General features: G+C 39.8%; 1 protein-coding gene and 1 pseudogene across 1 annotated transcript in view; both read right to left on the bottom strand.

The window, feature by feature from the left end:
• Positions 1–24,337, bottom strand: part of GRIP1 (glutamate receptor interacting protein 1) — a 663,902-nt gene that overhangs the window by 432,538 nt on the left and 207,027 nt on the right. The window lies entirely within an intron of this gene.
• LOC139005394 (AN1-type zinc finger protein 5 pseudogene) lies at positions 7,155–8,162 on the bottom strand (annotated as a pseudogene).

Below are 24,337 nucleotides of genomic sequence, written 5' to 3'. Positions count from 1 at the left end.
GATGTTATTCTTATCAAGGAACAATAATGAGCTAACACATTTGAGGTGGTGGCTTTTAATCACTAATGAAATTGTGAAAACTCAACATTTTCCTAATGTTAATCTGCTAGAGAAAGGACTAGAAAACAATGTAAGAGGCAGCTTTAAAGGAAGAAAGTTTGTCCTAGACAAGAGCAGGAAAGGAACAAGATCATTAGACAATGACAATAAGGGCTGCACTGTTAATGAGGCAGATGGAAGATTTTCCTAGCTGATGGGCTTGACACTTTTCTTGCCAGGGATGTTATTACTCACCTTGTAAAATGAAGTCCTTTTACATCAGGGCGCAGCATTAACTCTAGAGTACCCAAGAATTTCATACCATGGAAGAAGCCATTGCTTAAACTGAAACCTATTGAACTCCTACTGTGCGCCAGACTTGAGGGAACTGGAGTCCCCAGCGGCTCTCACTGGTCACTGGGGCTGCCTGAGAGGCACTAGTGGGTAGCAGTTATGTCAGCCTCTCATCCTGCAGTGCTGGACCAATGACAGACACCACAGCCCAATGTACACAGACAAGCCCAATGAGTCTCTTTGACTCTAACTGGCTGGTAATTCAGCTCCGTTTCCCCAACCAGCTCAAATATTTTAAAATCCTTTTAAAATTTAAAAGAGTCATCAGCTACTGGGGGGTGGGGGGGAGTGGCTGGGGATAGGCCAATGGGGGAAAAAGGAGACATATGTAATCCTTTAATCAATAAAGAATAAATTAATTAATTAATTTAAAAAAAGAGTTGTCAGCTAAAATATAGGACACCCATTTAATTTTGAACTCCAGATAGTGACTTTTATTTTTATTATTTTTTTTTTTTTTTAGTATAAGTATATCCCAAACACTGCATGGGATATACTGCCATTAAAATTCAATTATTTGTTATTTTTCTGAAATTCAAGTTTAACTGAACATCCTGGATTTTATTTGCAAAATATGGCAGAGCTGAGCTTTGCCAGAAAATTATCAGGGTGGGGTGGAGGCAAAAGAAACTGAAACTGAAGATGAGTGATTGGCATACAGAGGATGCTTCCCGTGGGATCGTGCCTTCTTCCTTTCCTCTTTCCCTTCTTTTCTTGCCCCTTGCTAGACCTTAGTGGAATCCGAAAAAGTTTATGTCCCTCTCCTCAGTGAGTACGCTGCTAATAAAACAAAAACAGCAGTACAGTAAAAGATGATATGTGCCAGTTCCAAAGAGGAGGCTAGGAGCAACCTTCTATAGAAAGTGAGAGATCATGTCCAGTGAAACATGTGTCCTTATCTAATAAGCAAACATCCACTAAAACGAGATGAAGCTGGTCACCACAGGGGGCTTTTTCTCTGTTTGTCACGTTCCTCAATACATATGTTGAGGCTTACCCTTCAATTCCCTAAACTATTTTCTATAGGTACCAGCTCAGTCACATGTCTTTGTAAGTTTGGCTCAAACCTCGTCTCAACTGGGATTTTATGACGTATGTCCTTAAAGGTGACCACAATTAAAGGATATAAAAGCAACCAGCCCTGAGAAACTGGGGAGCCATGCCAGCAGCCCAAAGGAGCCTCTGTTACTTGTGGAGAACATATTGGGATAAATATCCTCCTTTCACAAATGCCAAGCAAAAGGCTTATAGTTCCCTATTGTTCAAATCCCATTTGCAAAGACAAAAGTAGCCAAAATCATTAAACACACATGTTCAAAATACAGATTTTATTTTTAAAAGATAAAATAACGTTTTCTACACTCTCCCTAGGTCAATGACTTTCCTTGCTCCTATGCCACTCCCAGCATGGAGATTAATTTCAAGTGCTTATTTTAAAAGTTCTTTTTCTAAAAACAAAACACATTCTAAAAATAAAAACACATCCATACTTTAGAAGAAAAACGCCCAAACCTCTAAAATATTGCTGAGGGTGTACACCTTCATATTTCCTTTAGTTTTCTTAAATAGATAACGTATAATTGAGATCTTATTTTACATATAATCAATATATATGAAAGCCCAGCAACTAAACAGTGGAACGACCAGAATGACCGGTCAACCAGTTGCTATGACACGCACTGCCCACCAGGGGGCAGACACTCAACACAGGAGCTTCCCCCTGGTGGTCAGTGTGCTCCCGCAGTGGGAGCACTGCTTGGCTGACCAGGATAAGTGGTGCTCCCACAGCGGGCTGATCCCTGCAGGCCATGTCCCCCCACCAGTGCACAAATCTGTGTACCGAGCCTCTAGTCTTTTATATTAAACTAGAGGCCTGGTGCACAAATTCGTGCATGGGTGGGGTTCCTTGGCCTGGCGAGCTATCGGGACCAATCAGGGCCAGCCGGCTGGGGGGAGGGACCACAGGAGGTTGGCTGGCCAGGGGGTGGGGGGAGACCGTGGGAAGTTGGCCGGCCGTGGGAGGTTGGCTGTGGGAGCGCACTGACCACGAGGGGGCAGCTCCTGCATTGAGTATCTGCCCCCTGGTGGTCAGTGAGCGTTATAGTGACCGGTCGTTCGGTCAACCGGTTGTAACTGTCACTCAGGCATATATATATATACACACATACACATACATATATAGATTTTGTACATGCAGTATTGAATATATATTACACATATGATTTCATATTAAAAAGATATCCCATAATTTGATTCATCACTTGTCTATTTTATAAGAGCTGTTTCTGGGACAAGACTGCCTGTGTTGGATCCTAGCACCTCTAATTACTGTCATGTGGCCATCAGCACTTCCTACCTTGGTTTCCTCTGGATGTTATAAGTCATAAATAAGTTAGTTGTAAGGATAGCACTTATCTAGTACCTGACACATTATGAATGCTAAATAATGTTAGTTATTAGTGTTTTTGTAATTATGATAAAATTAATTTGTCATTTTAGAGGCTAGAAAAATCAAAACAATCAGAGTGTAGATAAAACTCCAGTGGGACTGATAGAAATGTCTCTGATACCATCAGAAATGAAATTTTGTATGGATTTCCAATGTTTGGCACACAATGGATATTCAGTTGGTGCTGTTGAATGAATTAGTCAATAAATTATAGACCAATGGCTTTTAGCCTAGGGGCACAGATCACATTTTTATTTGTTTCCATATTAAGATGTGCCTCTGGAAACTGAAAAAATAAAATATAGAAAGTCATCAACTTCTTAGGTCCTTGAGATCCAAGAAAAGATTCAGTTTGCAGGACCACTTAATTAATAGGGAGAAGGTTGTCAAAATATTGTATAAATGTATATTTGGGAAGAGATTCATTTATTTTATTGGAAGAGCTTTAAACTAAAATTGTCAAAAAAAATTCCTGATAAAATCCTTAGTAAATACCAAATAAAAATGGAGCGAAAAGAACACCAAAACAGGCTGGTTTGGGGGAGAAAACTTCCTAACCATGAAATGTGAGATACTACTTCTAAATTAATTTAATCTAGTTTCATAGATTAAAACACTTAATACTGGTTAAGATGTCAATACCATCTGAAGATTTAATGGAAATCCTATCAAAATCCCAAAGCAGATTTTTGCAGAAATAGGAAAATCCATCCTAAAATACATATGGAATCTCAAGAGATCTCAAATAGCCAAAACAATCTTGGGAAAAAAAGAACAATGTTGGAGGTCTCATATTTTCTGAGTTCAAAACTTATTACAAAGCTATAGTAATCAAAAGAGTGTGGTACTGGCATAAAGATAGGCAAGAAACCAATGCAATAGAGAGCCAAGGGGAAAAAAAATTCTGAATAGAGAACCCAGAAAAAAAAACACCACAAAAACTTGTACATATATGATCATACATATGATCATCCAATAAGGGTGCTAAGACCATTCAATAGAGAAAGGACTGTCTTCCAACAAATGATGCTGGAAAATGTTTATATACAAATGAAAAAGAATGACGGTAGACCCTTACCTTATCCCATACACAAAAAGTGACTCAAGATGAAAAAAAGACCTAAGCATAATAAGAGCTAAAACTAAGAAACGTTTAAAAGAAAACAAAGAGGAAAATATTCATAACAATGAATTTGGCAATGGTTTCTTTCTTGAATATGCCACCAAAAGCAGAGGCAACAAAATTAAACCTGCTTTTAGAAATGGGCAAAAGTCTTGAATTGACATTTCTCCAAAAAAGATATACATGTGCCAAAAAGAGCAGGAAAAGATACTCAATTAATTCACTAATTATTAAGAAAATGCAAATCAAAACCACAATGAAATGCCACCTCACACTCAATAATTGACAACTATTAATAAAACGTGTTTGCAGAGGATGTGAAGAAATTATAACTATTATGCATTGTTGGTGGAAATGTAAAATGCTACAGTCACTATGTAAAAAACAGTATAGTGGTTCCTCAAAATATTCAAAATAAAATTACCACATTGTCCAGCAATTCCACTTCTGGCTATGTAACCAAAAGAATTGAAAGTAGGATCTTAAAGAGATATCTGTATGTCCATGTTCACAGCAGCATTATTTACAAAACTAAAAGATGGAAGCAACCCAAGTGATCATCAATAGGTAAATGATTAAACAAAATGTGGTAGATTTTATATATATATATATATATTTGAATATTACTCACTTTTTAAAAAGAAGAAGAAAATTCTGATACTTACTACAACCTGTATAGACCCTGAGGACATTATGCTTAGTGAAATAAGCCAGTCACTTATATGAGGTACCTAGAGTCCCCAAATTCATAGGGACAGAAAATAGAATGGGTTTTGCAGGAGCTGGAAAGGGGGAGGACACTGGGGAGTTACTGTTTAATGGGTGTAGATGGCAAAGTTTATGTGTACTTTACCACAATTAAAAAGAAATACACAGTAAAAAATGTTTAAGGACAAATATAGAAATATCTCATGACATATTCTTCTTGGCATTAATTTTTAGATTCCACATCTCTCTTTTTAAATCACTGTGTAAGTATAAGTCTATCTCCCCAACAAATCTGTAATTTCCATGGGATCATGGACTGGGGCCTGTGATTTGGGCACACAGTAGACTTATAATAAATCTTTGATAGCTGACTGAAATAACCATTAACAGGATAATGTTTGGAGAAGCTTCTTTTGAGCCTGAAACATTAATACTCTCTACACTGGCTGAGCAGAATCAGCAGGCAAAGGAGAATCTCTGTCCTGCAGGAACATCTATTCTAAAAGACAGAAAAGCCTGAACAAGAAAAACACGATTTAATTCTCTTAATGAAGTGTCAGAGGACTACTGGCACTTAATAACCTCCTTACCTTCCAGGCCTTCAAGGGCAGGATAATTCGGTATCTGGGTAGTACGCTACACCTAACTCCACTCCTCCTCTTACAAACTGTCTGCTTTCATTAAGCTGGACTATTCACTGTTGTCCTAATTTGCAAAACACATTTTACTTCTGTACCTTTGTTCATATTTATTCCTCCTGCTCAGTCGTCTCTTGCCTCAGGTCACATTCCCTGCAGGAAGTATTCCTCATAAAAGGACTGCCATGTTTGGCGATTTCTACCACCTATAATTCTCACTTGCTGAGATATTTTGAAGTCTATTATTCAAAAGTCCTTCTTTCCCAACAGATGCAGTCACCAGTCCTAAACTGTACAGCCGACTATCTCCTTGCCATTTCCCCTTGAATATCTCAAAGTTACCCTAATATCAATGTGCCCCAATCTGAACTCAAGACTCCATCCCACAACCAGGGCCTCTCCCAGTTTGCTCAGTAGTGAGGAATGGCCCCTGTCACACCAGCCAGAAGAAACCTAGGAGTCTTTTTTATCACCTACTTTTCTCTCATCCTCAATAGGGACCTAGAATTCAAAAAACCTGCTTTTAAACATGGGCAAAAGGCTTGAATAGACATTTCTCATCCTAGAATACTGTGGATGTTACCTCCTAAATATCGCTGCCTTCACCAACTTCTTGCTGTCTTCATCATCAACTTAGTCCAGTATTAATAAGTTTTGTTATTATTTAGATAAGGCCAACAGATCTGCCATTGCGAAGAGTTTATTCTACTCACAGTTCCCAAGAGCGGGAATACATGTCACACCACAGGGGCCACACAGGGAACCACTGAGGCAGTGGGAAGAGGGGGACTGTGGGCAGGAGCCTTTACTGTGGTTTCCACAGGAAGGAGTGAGTATGACAGCGTAAACCAGCTTAGGGTTGGCTAGTTTAAATAATTTCCATGGGTTCTGGGGCATGGGGCCTGTGGCTGGTTGTCTGGTATCTGGGCCTGTGGTGATCAGAGCAGGTGAATAGTGGCCCAGAGTGTGAGAGCCCAGGAAAGGAAAAGTTTAGTGGTATGGACTTAATCAACTGCTCCAGAAAGACACTGACTGACCGGTAGAGTCAAGACAGCATTGAAGCAGCTCTATTATATCATATCACCCTGGGCTGTTTACTTCAGTCACTCTCCTCCGCTTCTAATGCCTTCTCCATCCACCCTCCTCTAAAATCCTTCAGAGGATTTCTACTCCCTTAGAAAAAGGGCATAATCCTCTCACATGGTTTATGAAGCCATGAATGCTCTGGTCCCATCCTACTTCCCCAGGCACAGCTGCACTATATACCTAGCTCTTGCCTACCTGTATATATAACTTGTCATTTGCTCGACAAAAAGGTACTTCTTGCTGAGATGTAAGTTGCAAGAACTTTGATGAACTCCTTAAATCAATTCTGGTTATTTGAATTACTTTTATTTGGCAAATTCAATAACTTCATTTAATGTTAACTAATCAGATATTACTATCCATTTACATACTTATCTGCATCATTGATAGGAACACTGAAGGTAAAATGGTTGAATTTTTTTCATATAAAGAATAGGTTTCAAGTTGACATCTTAAATTTGATTATTAAATCTTGCAATAAAAATGTTCTATTCAGAAAATCCTTGTTTCTAGAAACTTTATGAGCTAATGTAGTCATAAATTTTGCTTTAGAATGTGCCTGACAATTCCATCAGACTCATAAACATCCTCAAGATCTGATGGCAGCATGTGAAAAACTCATTTCGGGATGAAATTTTTCCCACAGCATTTAAATTACAGACAGAAGATATGAGAATGTGTTTAATTTCCTTTTGTTGGTGCACTATCAATGTGGGTGTTGTTTTTGGTTGTTGTTGTGTTGTGTTTTTTTCAGATTTCCATCCAATTTTATTCAAGGGAGGACATATACATTTTGTACGGCTGTATCTATCCAATTCTGCCTGTAACAAACACCCAAACATCCTAAAATATCAATTATAAGACAGACAAGTAGTATAAAGTAAAACTCTGGAGAACATCAAAGGAAAATGGCCATGCATCTGCTCTTTAATGTTTTCCTACGATATACTAAAATAAAAACAAAGTTTCAGTCTCTTCACAAGTAGTAATTTATATTCTCTGGATTTTTTCAGCCACAACAACTGGATTCTCTCTTCTGATTTTTGCTGCAGCTTCTGCTTTGTAATCATATGGACAGTTGTGCTTGTCAGAGTAACAGTGAAGTCCACAAAACAAATTTCCACACCGGCAGTCAAACCCTGTAAGGCCAACTTTCTTTCTGCACATGAAACATCTATTCTTCTTTGGTTTGGGTAACTCGGGAGCTTTTTCTTCACTTTGAGAAGCACTAGGTTGAGAAACTGATGAACTGGGCTGAGTAACAACTGGCTCTGACACCTCTGTGTTCAGGGTAGTTATTTTGTCCTCCCTTGAAATGTTCATTTCTGTCATTTGCTGAGTTACAGGCAAGGCAGCCACAGGCACATTTCTTGATTTTTCAGATGTGCTGCCAGCAGTACCTTCACAGTTGTTTAAACTAGCGTCTTCTCTTTGCACAGATGCAGAATCTGAGGTAGGACTGTTGGTACCACTAGCTGTCCCCATTGAGTTCATTCTGCCACTATTCTGCTGCCTCTGAAGATGCTCTTTGTAGCAAACAGAACACATTCCATTTGCCCTAGGATTCCCATAAAAGCCACATCCGGTACTATACAGCATGGGCCCTGGGGTCTGGTTAGTCTCCTGAGCCATATTTTTCTGTGGTTGCATCTCGGTGCACGTGGGATGATGTCCGTGTGAGATCGATGTTTCTCTGTGTCTCTCCTCCTCCTTTCTATGTTTCTCTCCTGTTTTGTTTTTTTAAATGTCTATTTAACAGGTAGCAAGTAAGTTTATTTGATCCTTAAATTTGTCATAATTTCCCTTACTAACTTGAAATTTTTTACTCATTTTACGAGGAGACAGGACCTAGTCATGAGCAATATGATTTGCATCATATATGACTTTCAAAGGCCATTATGCCAACATCATATTAAATCAATATTAATGGGCTTTATGGAAAGACACATTAAAAGCCTAGTTGAAAACAAGGTTCTTTTGTAATAACTCTAAATTAGTTATTTTATTTCTAAATCTTTAATTGTTTCTCCTTTCCTTCCTTCCTTCCTCTCTCCTTTACTCCCTCCTTCTCTCCTTGTTTCTTTTTCTCTCTCTTCCCCACTCAGCTCTCCACTTCTCTCCCTCCTACATGAATCTACTAGAGGCCCGGTGCACGAAATTCATGCACAGGTAGGATCCCTAGGCCTGGCCGGCGATCAGGGCCAATCTGTGGGACAACCGGCAGGGTGATCGGGGGGCCCCTGCTGGCACCCACCTTGGCTGGCCTGGGGCCTGCAGGCTGGGGCAGCTCCTGCATTAAGCTTCTGCCCCTGGTGGTCAGTGCGCATCATAGCGACTGGTCATTCTGCAGTTCGGTCGATTTGCATATTAGGCTTTTATTATATAGGATCCTTTCAGCTAGTTAGTCATTCTGAGCACTTTCTCTGTGAAAGATACTATACCAGGCCCTCGGAAACAAACAGTGAACAAGACAGGAACTGGTCCTGTCATGGGGAAGTTCACAGTCCAAAGGAGTGACCAACCATTAAGCAATTGCAACATAGCAAGGGAGATGCTATGGTGGGCAAAGTGTAGAGTTTTATGAAAGCACATACAGAGGAAATAACTTAAACCCAGGGACCACAGAGGCTTTCTAAAAGAAGTAGCATCTAAACTATGGCATGAAAGAATTAGCCAGGTAGACATTTCAATTAAATCTCAAATTAAGAAAAAAGAACACTGACTGGGAGTCTAGTTTTAAGTATTCTGGCTCTACCCAGTTCCTTCACTAGCCTCTGTGTCACACTGAGGAAGTCACCTCAACATCCTAGGCCTCGACCCAAATCTATAAACAAGGGTACTGCAGGTGATGAACTCCTCTCCAGTCCAGGATTCTCATTTTAAGTCTGAATCTTCCTATCTCTTGTGTCTTGCTCCCACTTTCTCCCAACTCCATCCAGCACACTGTTGCCAGCTTCATCTTCCTAAAGCCCTGTTCTATGCCCCTTCTGTGCCTCCAGGATATTCAGCGGTCGTCAAGATAACACCTCACCTTACCCCGTGCTATCAGTCCTGCCTCATCTCCCCAAGATGAGCCTGCCACCTTGAGCAGGTTACAGTGCACACCCAATGCTGGGATCACCCACACCTGTTCCTCCCCCCTAAGGGAATTTGGGAATAGAGGCTATGACGGTAAAATATTAGTAAGCGATATAGCTGATCCATTTTAAAAGCTTCCCCATCTGGAAGAATGACAGGCTTTCACAAGACACAGGACAGCTGGGAGTGGAAGCAGGAGGCTGCACATGAAAAATGGGAACATAGGCAAGTGACTCTCTACAAGGAAAGGAAATTATGGGCAGGAGGATGTTTTCAAGGCTAGAACTGTCCATCTGAGAGCTCAGCAACCCAAAGCCAAAATACACAACTTTATTATAATTGCATTTGAACTGTACATAGCCGTTTCATGCTATAAACAGCTAGGCAAACCTTCATCCTGCAGGCCTCACAGCCTGCCAGTAAGAGTTTACCAGCTGAACCAATCTAGAAGTGAATATGTTGCAATGAAATCAGAACATGAGGTTGAAGTGCACCAACTTCACCGCTCCAGACTCAGTTTCTCCATATGTAAAATGGGCTTATTTAAGTCCCTTTTCAGCAATAAAATCCCATAATTCTACTTTCCTAGCCATTTAAACTGGGTACTTTTCCCAGCTTCTGAGAGCACTTGGCTGAGTGGGATTTAGATCCTCTTTCTTCGTTCTCTGAATTTTAGTATATTATAAAGATTTTCCTTCTTTATATTAAATAACCAAAGTGTTAAAAGAGTAAGCATTCTTCCTTTAACCCAAAATCATCTGTAATGTTTAAGTTGGCTCTGGACAGATATGTAATCATAAAACTTTAACAAAAAACAACCTAACAGTTCACACCATGTACAAGTCAGACATGATTATGACTAATACTCCTTTCCCTCATCACATCATCAAGAATTAGTCATAATCTATAAATAGAGGGGACAGGATTTCAATATAAAAAAATCAGTTGTATTTTAGGGGTAAAGTCAGAGCCAGTTACTTTAGTCGAGAAGGACTGGGTAAAAGACTGTGAAAAGACTTATCTATTCAAACACAAATTCATTCTTCCATATTTGAACACCTTTTGTGCCTAATGTAGTCATGAAAATTATAACTCGCATAGCTGTGCCAGGGTATTATTTTTAAGTAAAGTTGATGCCTTTCCAAAACTGCATATGATTTGACTTAAGTCAAGAAAGAGGCCAAGATTTACCCACTTTGTTAAGTTAGCAGGTTTCCCAAGAAGTTAAATTTGAAGTCAAATAAACAGAAATGTAATTTAGAATGAGACTGCAGAAGAAAACAATCTCTTACTATCTCCTGAGTGTAGGTATAATTTTTAATTACCCCAAACAAACAAAAGAATGCTAATATACAAGGATAAACATAACAGAGTACATATATATAATACTATTCTACCCATTAAAATTAATTTGGGTATTTTTTTCAAATCCTTATGAATTTAAAAATGTGTATTTTGATAAATAAAATGTAATTTCCAAACACCAATTAAATAGAGATATCAACTCTAATAATTCTGAAACATTTACTTGATACATTATTAATGGGAAATCTGGACCAATTCCCATGTATTTCAACTAATGCCAAAAGATGTAAAATGATTCCACTTACAATTCAAAGCCTGGAATCATTGCAAGTAAAACAGTTTTACTGTTAAACATTGCGAATCATTAGTGCTATCAGCCTATATGTCTTTGGAGGGAAGACACATTCTAACAAAGACCAACCTCCATTTCGTGCAAGATTAGGAGGAAGTAAAACATGCCAGGCTAGCAAAATGCACCTCAACCCTCCTAAGCGACGACTCTCCTTTGTTTAAGTTCCTCTTCGTACACATGAAGTGGAAAAGTACCAGACAGTAAGATGTTATTGGCTAGGAGTTCATGTCTGTCTCATGGATCAGACACAAGGGCTCTTTCTCCTGATGGGAGAATTTTCAAGTAACCATGAGAGATTTCTTTATGTGACTAACAGAAAAAAGACTTTAAACCTCTCAGCTGCTGTGGAGCGCATGTACTCTGAAGATACTCAAATACTTCTGTAAATATCCTCAAATTTTCCTCATGCGAGGCAAGTTTTTTTTCCTTTCTTTCTGAAGACTTTATTATTACCTGTCAGCAGCGCGTGACGCATTTGATATTTGGCTTCCCTCCTAGACCAAATGTAAAAGTCGTCCCCAAAATGAATTATAGAGTAGCTGGCAGTGCAAACTGTTTGACGGAACTTCATTTTTGAAATTTATCTTTTTTTTTTCCTTCTTACATAAGCAAAAGTGAGGGAGCCACTTTAACAATTCTGCTCTTAAGTAATAATTAAGCTCCCGCGACACAGGAGTTTATGTCTTTATAAATGTCAGGCCAGTTCTAGCGAGTCGGAGCTGCTTCTCAGCAGCTTGAACAACACACCCAGGAAGATACAAGATTTTGAAATGTCTTTGCCATTTATACATTTATAAATCATGGGCCAAAGTTAACACCCTAATCAAGTATGTGCCTTTTATTAATTCCTGAACCAACAATTAGGGCATGCATTCTCATAACAGAATTCCTCCCAAATTACATGATGTTGAGGCTGCAGAACAATTTTAAATATTTAAAGTTCAATTACCCTTAATTCTATAAGAATATATTTGAGAATTCATAAATATGATTGGTTGCTATTTATGGAGTTTCTTAACATACACACAAACCTATCATTTTTTTTCTAAGTAGATATTAAAAATAATAGGTTCTTTAATTTTTTTATTTTAAAGAGGAAGAGAGAGGAGGAGAGAAATATAAATATCAATGATGAGAGAGAATCACTGATCAGTTGCCTCCTGCATGCCCCACACTGGTGATGGAGCCCAAAACCTGGGCATGTGCCCTGAACGGGAATCAAACCATGACTTCCTGATTCATAGGCCAACGCTCAACCACTGAGCCACGCCGGCTGGACTAGGTTATTTTTTATATAAAAATTACTAAAATATGTCTGGCTCAATTAATACATAGTGATGAATCTTTTCATTCTCTTTGGGTTGACAGGCATAAGGGAGAAAAATAAGGTAATGGAGAATCCATGAAGCAAAGATTTATTGGTCACTTGCTGTATAACAGATATTGTACACTGGGAATCCAAATATAAATAAGGTACAGGTTCCACCCTTCATGTGAAATCTTGTGAGGGAACAGACAGATAAACACTGCATTAAAATGAATAAATGCAGCAAGATAGCACAGAAGAGAGAGATCATGCTAGGTGGTGGGCAAGGGTAGACAGAGGAGCCCTCCTGAGGAGGAAAGGAAGTGCATGGTAGGACAAGCAAAGGCATACAGGTGAGAGGAGAGCTGAGACGTGCAGGGCGACTGGTCCCAAAGTGTGAAGAAGAGAATGATGGAAAATAGGGCTAGAAATAAGCCAGCTCATGAGGGACCTCTAATGACTCAATAGGAGGTTTGGTTTGATCCTGAGAGCACTGGGAGCCACTGAAGGATCTTAAACAGAAGAATTCAGATTAATATTTTACATTAGTTACTCTAACAGGAGTGCTATGAAGGAGGGCTTTACGCAACTAGTGCTTATTAAATACCTATTATACCCCAGACTCTATTTATATTACCTCACTGAATCCTCACAACAATCCTAGATATCATTATCTCTATTTCATAGCTGAGGAAAGGAGACAATAAAAAATTAAATAGTTTAACAAGATCACACAGGTGCTATGTGGTAAGACTGGAATTAAAATGCTGCCTGAAATGCAATCCCCAATTTTTTCAACTACGTCAACATGTTGCACAAAATGCAAAATGAGGAACATGAGCAATGTCTGTACAACCCGTTTCATGACCATGGATGCAAGAGGGGAATCTGTGGAATGGGGTGAAGGACAGGAACATTACTATCCACACTACCCACAAAGGCAGATAATGTGGAGAAACCCCAAAATGCTTTCAAGATGGACTGTATGTCCCATGGCACTTTGTTAAAGTAAGTTGCAGTATCAATCTTTGTCAAGGTCACCACTATGTGAAGTGACGTCATCAAGCAATTCTTTCTTTCCCATCTGCTCTTTTGGGGTGTGTGTGAGGGCAGCTGAGGGAGGGAGGCTGAGGTATGGGGAGAAACCACATTGGTAATCAAATGTCTTATGTGTTACTAAGTCATTAAGGTTGAGTTACAAATATTAGGCTTTACCAGCTGCTACTTATACACACAAGGCACGTTACACAACGGGTCAGATGCTGTTAGTCACTTTCAAGGACATCTCTGTCTTCTGAAAATGACACTACTCTCTAAGCAAGTTTGGTTTTAAAAAATAGCCTTACGAGTGTTACATCTGGAATCAAGCAGAGCAAAATCTCATCTCTGCATTTTTTCCTTCTTCCGTCCTGTTTTGCCACTTCAGGGACTCAATACCCCCACTTTCTAGGTGAGAAAACTCAGGTTCATGAAGAGAAATGACAAGTACACTCCATAGAGTTTGTGAATGTCAGGCTCAGGGTCCTTGAATCCAAGCCTGTTGACTCATATCACTTAATGCTTTACTTTCAAGCTTCGGAAGGAAAAACTAATAATATATTTGCGAAGGTCAAAGCATTGACAAATCAAGGAGTTAGAAGAGGCCCTCAATTCTACATGTCTCTACAAGGACACTAGATTATGTCATTCTAAAATAGCAGAAGAAAAGCCCCTGGCTCACATTATTCCCAACACTAATAATTAAATATAAATATTTGACTCGCACAGCATGCTGAGGACATGACTGGAACTATCTAGAATCTTCTAGAATCTGCTCTGGAAGTGTTCTGGAGGGGATTCTGGAGAACAGTGGTCCCATAAGACACTCCATTGTTTCAATAAATCTGTGAAACACTAAATACTTTATTAGCTTCCGCAGATTCCTAACGCCCTTTGGCAGATAAAGAATTGATAATGTAAAGAAACCTGTTGACCTTAGTTAATTCAGAGTGTTTCAAAATAATAAAAGTGGAACAACAGAGGTGCCTGAACCTCGGTGACTGAGATACCAGAACATTTTATAACATTTCTAGACTGAACTCCATCAGAATACTTAAACCAAATGTAAAACCAAAGCACAAATTTCTTATGATTGCCAATTAATATCATTTCTTACATAACAATAATAATGATTGCTTACTATGAGCCAGGTGCTCTGCTAGACCAGTGGTAGCAAGGAAGTTGAAACTAGAGTGCCAATCACAATGAATTTGTAGTAAGTAGCTTACTGAAGTGTGGTGTGCAGAAATACTGTGGGGCTAAGCCTAGTCTCTGAGAGAAAGAGTGCCATGATTGATTTGTAATGTCTACTATCTGCCACAGATGCAGAATTTCAGATGATGTGCCACAACTGTTCCATCCATCAACTGGGCACTGAGGATATATAAATGAGTAAAATGTGGTTCCTGACTTCAAGAAGCACATTTGGGCGTTGGGAGAGGCGAGACATATCATCATAAGATTTCTACAGCGAGACAGGAACAAGAATAGGAGGCCCTAATAGAAAGAGAAGAGTAATCAGCTAGCTTCAAAGATCAGAGGACACTTGATCTGAGTCTTGAAGGACACATGCAAGTTTATCAAGTGTGCAGAAGATGGGGTATCTGCGTCGACACTATAGGTAGGGGAATATCAATGTAAAGCAAGGAAGAGTGGAATAGCACAGCTCATTCACGGGGCCCTCACTCACACATCTTGGCTGGAGCACAGGAATTATTTTTCCACCTTTTTTAAAATCATATTTTCCAAGGCAACCCTTTCAACAATCATGAGTTTTTTATTTGAGGTTTTCTTCATGTATTTTTTCACATTCAGTATTGTGAAGTTATTCAACACGGTAAAAAAAAAAAGAAAGAAAAAGAGGGAGAGAGAGAGATGTTCTGTTTAATTAAATAATATGTTTTGTGGAGGATTATTACATATGCAAGAGATCACTTTTATTCTAATTTTCAAAATGATCCATATGCTCTTAACTAAAACAAAGCTCGACATATTTTATAATGTGCCGCTCTTAACTGCTTCTTTGTGATCATTTATTTTCACCACCATGTAAGTTACATGAGCTTTGTATATTTAAGAAATTATGATGAATATGTATCAACTTTATGATGTATTCCAGAACTACTCTTAAAAAATATAAGTCACTCAAATTGACTTGTTTTTCTTGGCACTTTTGTCTTTTTTGCAAATTGTAGACTACAGCTTTCCCATGAATGGAATAGTAGCTAATAACGTCTACCATTTCCCTGGGAAACATTTCATTTTCTTACGGAGAAAGGTGAGGGTAAAATGAAATGGCCAAGATCCACTTCTAAAACTGTCTTGAGACAATAACCAGATGCAATTCATAACAGACTTCCTTCAGAGGAGCTGTCATCTCACCTCCATCCTCTTTACATTTAAAACAAAAGCCTCTGCCCCAGTGATTTTCAACCGGTATGCCACAAGAATTTTTAAAACATGAAATACCTCACTGTTTAGTCAGGGGCCTGCCCTTTTTTCCCTGAGACTGTCAAATAAAACCATGACAACAGCCATCACAACAATACCCATCGGATGTGAATGCCCTGTCTTGAACCATAAATATGCACCTTATTAGTCATGTTGCATAGTAAGATTGAGTTCTGATTGGCTAATTCTTGGTACCAGAAATCCTAATATACAAATACAGGCACCTGATTTTTTCAAAAGTCACTTTGGAGCAAAAAGGGTAATAAGTAAGTAGTATTATTACATTTTTGGGGGTGAACCAATCAAAATTATAGTGACTTTTTGTCAGATCAGCAAAAAGTACATTTTTGGTGTGCCACAGAATTTTAGTAATTAGTCTATGTGTGCCATGAGATAGAAAAGGTTGAAAATCGCTGCCCTGCTCCAAGGAGCCATGGACTTGAAGCAAAATGAAGAATGAACAGGCGGTACTCAGAGGCTTATGAGGAAAGAACTAATTGAAATGGAGGAAAAGCTCAGCCCTGAAAAAATGACCTAGTACTTTAGAGTTAATTCAGTGTCTGTATTGTTGATGTTGGTTAGGGAGAAATTTCCTGTGTCAGAGCTATTGCTTTAAAGCAGGGATGGGGAACCTTTCTTCTGCCAAGGGCCATTTGGATATTTATAATATCATTCACAGGCATACAAAATTGTCAGCTTAAAAATTAGCCTGCTATATTTGGTCAAACATTTAATTAACTCACCCCTAATGCTTTGGCAGGGTCAGACCAAAGAGTTCCCAGGCCCAATGTTCCCCACCCCTGCAAAGAATGAGATAAGGGTGAGGATTGACTAATTACCTCCATAACCATGAAGACTGACTATTTTGACCCAGTTTTCCTATTACCCAGTCCCTGTGAATGTGTGCAGGTATTTCTCTCTACCAATTTCTACCCCTTTTGTATATTTAGGAATATGGGCCATATTCGGAATGTGCATTTACCAGTGATATAAGACAAACTAGAAGCAAATCATTTTTTACTCTAGGATATTAAATGTAACAAATTGCCTGGAAATAACAAAATGAGGCTTAAAAGATTAGGATAAATATTCCCTGCATTTTCTAGAAATACCAATATTGGCCCTCAATGGTCAAGGCCATTTAGTACCTTTAACACCACTGTATGAGCCACAGCATCCTCACAATAAGCAGTTTAATTTTTACCAACTAGGTATGATTCTACTGCTAAACCATTACTCAACTTTAATATTCGTTCTGCTTACAGGTATGTACAATACATGAATTAGTAAATGCTAGTACAGAAAGAAAAAAAATGAATGAAATAATTTTCTTGAACTGAGCAGCAATCTGGCTATAAAACAAAGAAATAGATGTAATGTCTTTATCTTACTGAGAGATCTGATTCCATTCTCTGTGGGAAACTCATCAAGGAACTTAGATAAAACAAGGATTCTGATATAATTGAGGTAATTACAACTATATTAACCCCTGAAAATGGTTGTGAAGGGATCAGTGGCAATATGGGCAATTCCTAAAACCAGTGCCCTGTGGGTTACTCCACATCCTGATGAATGCTGACTTGTAAGGGACACCTGATTGGATTTGGGACAGAATGCTGAGATCCTGAGCTCTCCTGAGCTCAGCACGGATACAATCCCATTCTGCCACAAATCCCTACTGCCACCCCTCTGCAGTCAGTCCCCACCTCCTCAGGACCCCAGGGCTTCGTTAGATCCCCAGTGTCCTGACAGGGCACTCAGGGGTCCCACTGCCCCGGGAAGTCACTCTTAAGTGCTTGACTTGTACACTTCCCAACATTTACATTTTTTGTTTGTTTGTTGTTATTTTTAAATTTATCTTTATTGTTGAAAGTATTAGATGTCCCCTTTATTTTGCTTTTTTGTGTGTTTTTTCCCCATTGACTCCCTCTACCCTGTACCTTCCCACCCAGACCAATTTTAATGCAAGATACTCAAATCCTTAGTCTGGAAACCAATCCCTTCCTTTGTTATCTGTAACAGGTTATAAGGAAAGATAACATTGAAAAAGCTTGGGCTTTGAAGCCTAACAGAGCTGGTTTCAGCTTTAATTCATCTTTGACGGGCTGTGTGAACTTCGCAGTTTCCTCTGCTGGGATAGTATTTTCTGCCTCTCAGGGTTATTGTAAGGATTAAATGTGAATCTCAGCCCCAATGCCTACCAAACACATACTTGTACTTAGTACATACCTGGCCTAGCACCTCCATTGCTGAATCGGTAATGTGGTTGTGTGTTGTTTTTTTAACATGCTCTTCCATCCCCTGACTATAAACTCCGTGGTAGCTAGCATCCTGACTGGGCCATTTCCACAATCCAAGCCCAGGACACACTGCTTGACACATAGTAGGCTCTCAACATCTGCTTACATTAAAGAAGAGGAGGCACTTAATAGTCAGTGCTTCTCGAATGTTAATGTTTACATGATTCATATTCTGATTCACTAAGTGTAGGGGGTAGGGAGTGTCAAGATACAGCATTTCTGATGAACACCCAGGTAGAAACGGGCTATTGGACCACACTTTGAGTAACTGGGTGCTAGTTTCCCTCCCTTCCTTCCTTCCATCCTTTTTGGCCACCACAGTAATCCACAAAGTGGCAATGGAGAGCAGTTGGTAGCAGCTCTCTGAAGAACCACATCCATTCCATGATGCAAGCACAGAGGGCAGAGCACCCAAGATAATATTAATGTGGAAATTATTTGCTGATATATCTCTACCCTATTAGAACAAGCTATTAAGTGAACTCCAATGTTAAGCTGCAGAAAAATAAAAAGCTCCTTAAGGAGTGAGGAACAGTTTCACTATACTTCTAGAGGGCAATACTACATAATAATAATGTGCCTGTATAAGAGACAAATTTACAAATAATTGACATTTAATACCTTGTATTTCAAAAAAAGTGTCAGACCCTCCACTGTAATGCTAACAGAATGAGTATTTATAATACATGCCAGAAATGCACACAGCACATTTGCGAAAAGGAAGCCTTCATCTGATTGCCACACAGTGCCATCTGCTGGACAGCTGCTGATGTGCAGCAGGAAAAATGCAAGATACCCACTGGGAATGACAGGAAATTTTCTGCAGCTTTTCAATGAGATTTGTGCAAACTAAAGCAATTTCTTACAATTCCACACAACTTTATTTGGAGACAATATTGTACAGCATCTATTCTCTTTTTCTTAGAAAAGTATAACAGTTTTATAGAGATATGTATATTGATGCTGGGCCAAAGGTTGAACATACACAAATCCCATACCGCCATAATGAAGAAAAACCTGTTTCTAAAAAACAAAACAAAAAAACTCTAATTTCCTGGGCACATCTAGAATTACTGACTCTTCATCATAAAGTCTTAGTGCTCTATTTTGCATCACCTCTCACAAACAAAAATAGATAAAACAAAGTAGAAAATTCAAATCCCTAATTTTGTTCACTTCTGAGCACAGGTTCCTCTGGAACCCTAAAAGTGGACAAATTCTTTCGCGCAAGTGGCAAGAAAAAAAAGGGGGTTGGGGGAGACATGAGGCTATATAAGTCCCCCTTCCTGGCTTCTTCCAAGAAAAATGCAACCTGCTCCATCATTTCCTGTCTGCATGTGCTCGCAGGTGAGTTGCAAGAGCTTAGGTCTCAGGCCATCTTTGATTTCAAAGAATTAAGCAGATGTATGGGTATAACTGGGAATATTAAAAAATAATGATTAGTTCTATGAAATAACTACTCTGGGATGTTAGAAAAATATATATAACCAGGTCCTCTTAGGCAATTTTCTATGGGGGATCTCAAAGGGCAGTACTGGCTTTCACTCAATGACCCTCCGAATGATCCTACTGAGGTTTTCCTAAGATTCAGAAGTGGCATGTATGAATAAAATATGGATCAATAAAGTATCCTATAGGTACTTTAGAGGAACATTAACTGAGTTGCCTGAGGTCATGAAGTCCTCATGGTGAGTGGGAAAAAGAATCTGGAACTCCTAGATCCTAGCTTAAAACACTTAATGCACTTCCTCCCATGGAATACTTCTTGGAGGACAACCCCATAATTAATTTAAGTAGCCTTCTGGGCACATTAATTATGTACACCAGGCCACTCAAAAGGAAAAACTGGCTTTCTTGCTGCTCAGAGCTGGGACTTGTTTCCTCTTAGTGAGACCCGGACCACTGAAAGGCATTGGAAGTAAACAGCAGACAAACCACGAGGGCTGGGAACACAGGTGGGCACAGGTTTCTCATCTGGCTGTCTCATCTCATCCTGTGGAATATCCTCAGCCTGGGAAAACTAACCTTTCTTTCCAACTGTGGCGCCTCACCCTTACCCCCTCCAGGCCTTCATCACCACCAGAGGGAAGAATCCCAAATGTAAATGTTGGTGAACTGAGCACTGCCTGAGGGCCCAGCTGTACCGGCAGGGCACTCTGATGGATCTCTGTAATGGTTAAGGCAGCATTACTCTTCCCTTCCCCCATCCATAAGAATTTCCAAAATGCTGCATGTACAAAGCAAGAAGAACAGAATGGACTTTTTGGACACTTTTGACAATACGGAGTCATCGTCAGCCATGTCAGTCATGTCAAGTGCAATGTCAGGACTGAGGTAATGGGGCTGTAATGGGAATGCCCTTATGAGGGGCCAGAATGCTCAAAAGGCTGGCCCCTCAGATAAGGACTACATGTGGACACCATGCAAGTGGGACCTCCATCCCTGTGGGCTATGAGAACTCAGAGAGCCCACAACCCCAACTCAAGCTTCCCCTGGACCAGACACACCTCACGGCCACTGTAGCTGCCTGGCTTGAGACTTGAGAGACCGATACCCGCCTCTCCCTCTGTGACCAGGACTTTGTGCCAGACACTTGCTCTGCTCACTTCTACCGGTATAAGCTGCCCTGCCTGTGACTCTATTGGCCTCCTGAGGAGTCTCCCCTCATAAGCCCTGTGCTGTGGAAAGACAAACATGTGTGGGTGACTCCTTTAGGGGATGCTCCCTTGCTCACGACACTGCACTTTCCAGGAAGTTGAACCAGTTTGGGGAGCAAACTCTTACATGGTACGATGATGAACATTAAAATATGAACGATGGTACTAAGATTGAAATATCAAAATAAAACAAGCACATTAAAGTTGGTTACGAAAAGGATCCTTGATCGTGATAAGGCATCTGGTAAGGCTCAGAAAAAGAAGGTTCTTTAGTCACATGTGCTGAAGTCTAGAACCAAAATATGACTTTACCCACTTGGACTGAAGCTAGAGCTGACTGAAACTTCATTTCTCTCACCCCTTTTCTACCCTAATTAAATTACCTAGTGCGCCCTAAGGCATATCTGCATTTTCAAGCACCATTGCAACTGTTCCTGCCATTCACTCACTCACTCATGCGTGCATTGGACAAATATTAAGTCCAACTCTGTCTCAAGCACTGTTCTGGGTGTTAGGAACAGAAAATGTACAGAATAAACAAGTCCCTGTTCTTGCAGAGTTGCCTTCCAGCAGGGTGAGGCAGGCAATAACTACATAACCAATAAATATACATGGGGGTGAATAACCTATAGGAAGAAAGATAAAGCAAGGTAAGGAGACAGAGTGATGAGGGAGGTGTACTTGAGCCATCGGGGAAAGCATTTCTGAAAAGGTGACAGCTGAACCTTATCAGGACAACTGGGGAGGTTCGGAGGAGGAGAGGGAGAGAGAGCGGATGTTACAGGGAGGAAGCATATGCCAAGCAGAGGGGAGAGCAAAGGTGAGAAGTGTTTGCTTGGCACGTTGGAGGAACCGCTAGGAGGCCCAGAGGTGCACCAGTAAGTGAAGGCTGGGAAGAAAAGGAGACGGAAGACACAGGAGCAAGATCACACAAGGCAGGGCTCTGTGGTAAAGAACCACTTCTCTTGTTTCACTCTGTTGCAGATTAATTATTTTATAAAATACAACCAAAATATCACAGCAGTATCTATTGCTATAGAAGTTTCTGATTCTATTTCCTCACAGACCCTGGCAGTTCTCAGACCAGCAGTGAGCCCAGGGCACGGAGGTGGGGTCGGGGAGGCCAGGGTCTGCGCTTTGAATTTTATTCGGAGGGAATAAAATTCATCAGCTCTAGAATGTTTTGATCAGAGGGGCCTCCGATCCTTCAGACTGAAATGCCCCTCCCTCACCACCACCTGTCAAGACCCCCCTCACTTACAGGAGCCATAACCCCTTTTACAGAGACCATCTTCAGCCACGAGGGCTTCAGGTTCGCCTGGGCTGACCTGCCCTCATGGCTTCTCGTGCACCCCTGCCAAAAGAAATCGTTTTCAATGGGAATGTTTATCCCTTTTTGGTACACTCTTTGTGGCATTCATCTACACTATATTAAGATTTTTTAGTACATGCCACATCTTTTCAAATAGTCTGTAAACCCCTGGATATCAGAGACTGTTTTATAAATCTTACACTTATTATGTTAACTTGACAGCCAATACATGCTCTTGAATTGAGTAGTAAAGCAGGTCTATAAAGTCCGGTCATCAATAATACGATCTGACTGTATCAAACAATGTTTAGAGGCCTGTTTTCAGCGCTTTGGAAGAAGTGCTGACATTTTTCAAGCTCCCTGTTACTTTACAGATCAAATCCAGAAAGTTATTACTGGTTCAAAACTTCTGTAGTTCTAATCTCTCATCTTCAGTGAATTTCTTGAAATATGTGGCCCACTGGCTGGAACCTGTTACCATCTTAGTGCTATATAGATCTCTTTGCTGATGAAATGGGTTGTACTAGTACTGCAATTTGGCCTGTAGAGCTGAAATGCTCCCTTAAAAAGTCAATGATCAAGAAACTGTATTGTTTGTATGTGTCCCAGACCCAGAGTTAATTTTAAAATGATAAGTAATGATCTGCTATGTTCAATGAGTCAGAGAATAATTGAACACCTGGATTAGGAGAGTGTGAGAGCCCAGTAGCAAGTTGAGAATTTAGCTTTCAATATTTTAGCCCAAAGAGGCATGACAAGAAGTTTATTGCTCAAAAATCGATATGAAAAAGTTCATGGTGGTTCTAACTTTATTATGACGAGCAGAAACAGAGTTGGCTATACAATCTTGATTATTTTTCTTTGGACTGAATCACAGTTTAATGTGATGACATTCTTCATTTAAAATTTAAAAAAAAATGTTACTAGTCCTAGAATGTTATTATTTTTCTCAAAATTACAACTTTCTCTTTTACAAAAGAGGAAAACCTCTTTCAAGTTAGAGGCAGGCAGTAAGGAATACCTAAATAGAGCAGATTTTTGCTGTAGTTTTTTTGCATGGACAGAAATATGTTCATTTCTAGCTGCAAAGGGTCTCTTTCTTGATAAAGGCAGCTTTAAAACGTCTTAGTCATTTCAGGCGCTATAACAAAATGCCACAGACTGGGTGGCTTATGAACAATATATATTTACTTCTCACAGTTCTGGAGGCTGGGAAGTCTAAGACTAAGGCACAGGCTGATGCAGTGTCTGGTAGGAGCCCGGTTCCTAGTTTATAGGTGGTGCCTTTTTGTTGTGTCTCATTTATAAGGACACTAATCCAATTCATGAGGGTTCACCCTGATGACATAATCACCTCCCAAAGGCTCCACCTCCTAATACCGTCACCTTAAAGGTTAGGATTTCAACATATCGACACTCAATCTACAGCACTCAGCAACACATAATCCATTACTGCATCTTCCATTCATCCAGACATCCATCCATTCATCCATCCTGTTCATTATGAAATACATCCATCTATCTGTTGATCTATCCATCCATCCATCCATCTATCCATCCACCCACCCACTCATCCACTCACCCACATACATCTCTATCTCTTTCTCTATCTCTCTCTCCTTTTTATAAGCTTCAGAATGAAGCAAATAATATTTTCTTCCCCCAAATCACAAGACTAAGACAAAGACCTAGGCATATCTTTATGCTTATCTTTCTGTATTCCTGGATTATCACCTTTCTTGAGCAATGTTCCTAGGTTTGCCTTTTAAACCAACTCCCCTAAATTTAATCTTTTTCTTCTTTCCCTAAATTTAATCTTTTTCTTTGATATGTAACTCTCCATTTCTTTCTGTCAACCTACAGAAGAAAGTTTAAATGAATCCCATAACACTTGCTCAGGGGTCTGTGTAAAGCAAGAAAAGAACAAGGAACCAAGGCCTTCCCTCCTGGGCCTTCTCTCCGGTCCCCTTCCTGGGGTTGTGACTTTAATTGATGCCCCAACAGACTTTTCACTTGGTGGCATTCGTGCCAGCCAGCACTTGCCCAGGGGAAACATATGAAAAATCTATGACCATCTGAAAAAACCTATAAGAAAAATACAAAGACCTGCTCCTAAATGATTTTAAAAAGAAAATGCAGTT

This window comes from Myotis yumanensis, unplaced genomic scaffold (genome assembly GCF_028538775.1).
Source record: "Myotis yumanensis isolate MYYU_CA2020_CCGP unplaced genomic scaffold, mMyoYum1.0.hap1 SCAF_3, whole genome shotgun sequence".
Taxonomy (NCBI): Eukaryota; Metazoa; Chordata; class Mammalia; order Chiroptera; family Vespertilionidae; genus Myotis; species Myotis yumanensis.
The sequence above is the reverse complement of the archived record's forward strand: the minus strand, read 5'-3'. Positions and strand labels throughout refer to the sequence as shown.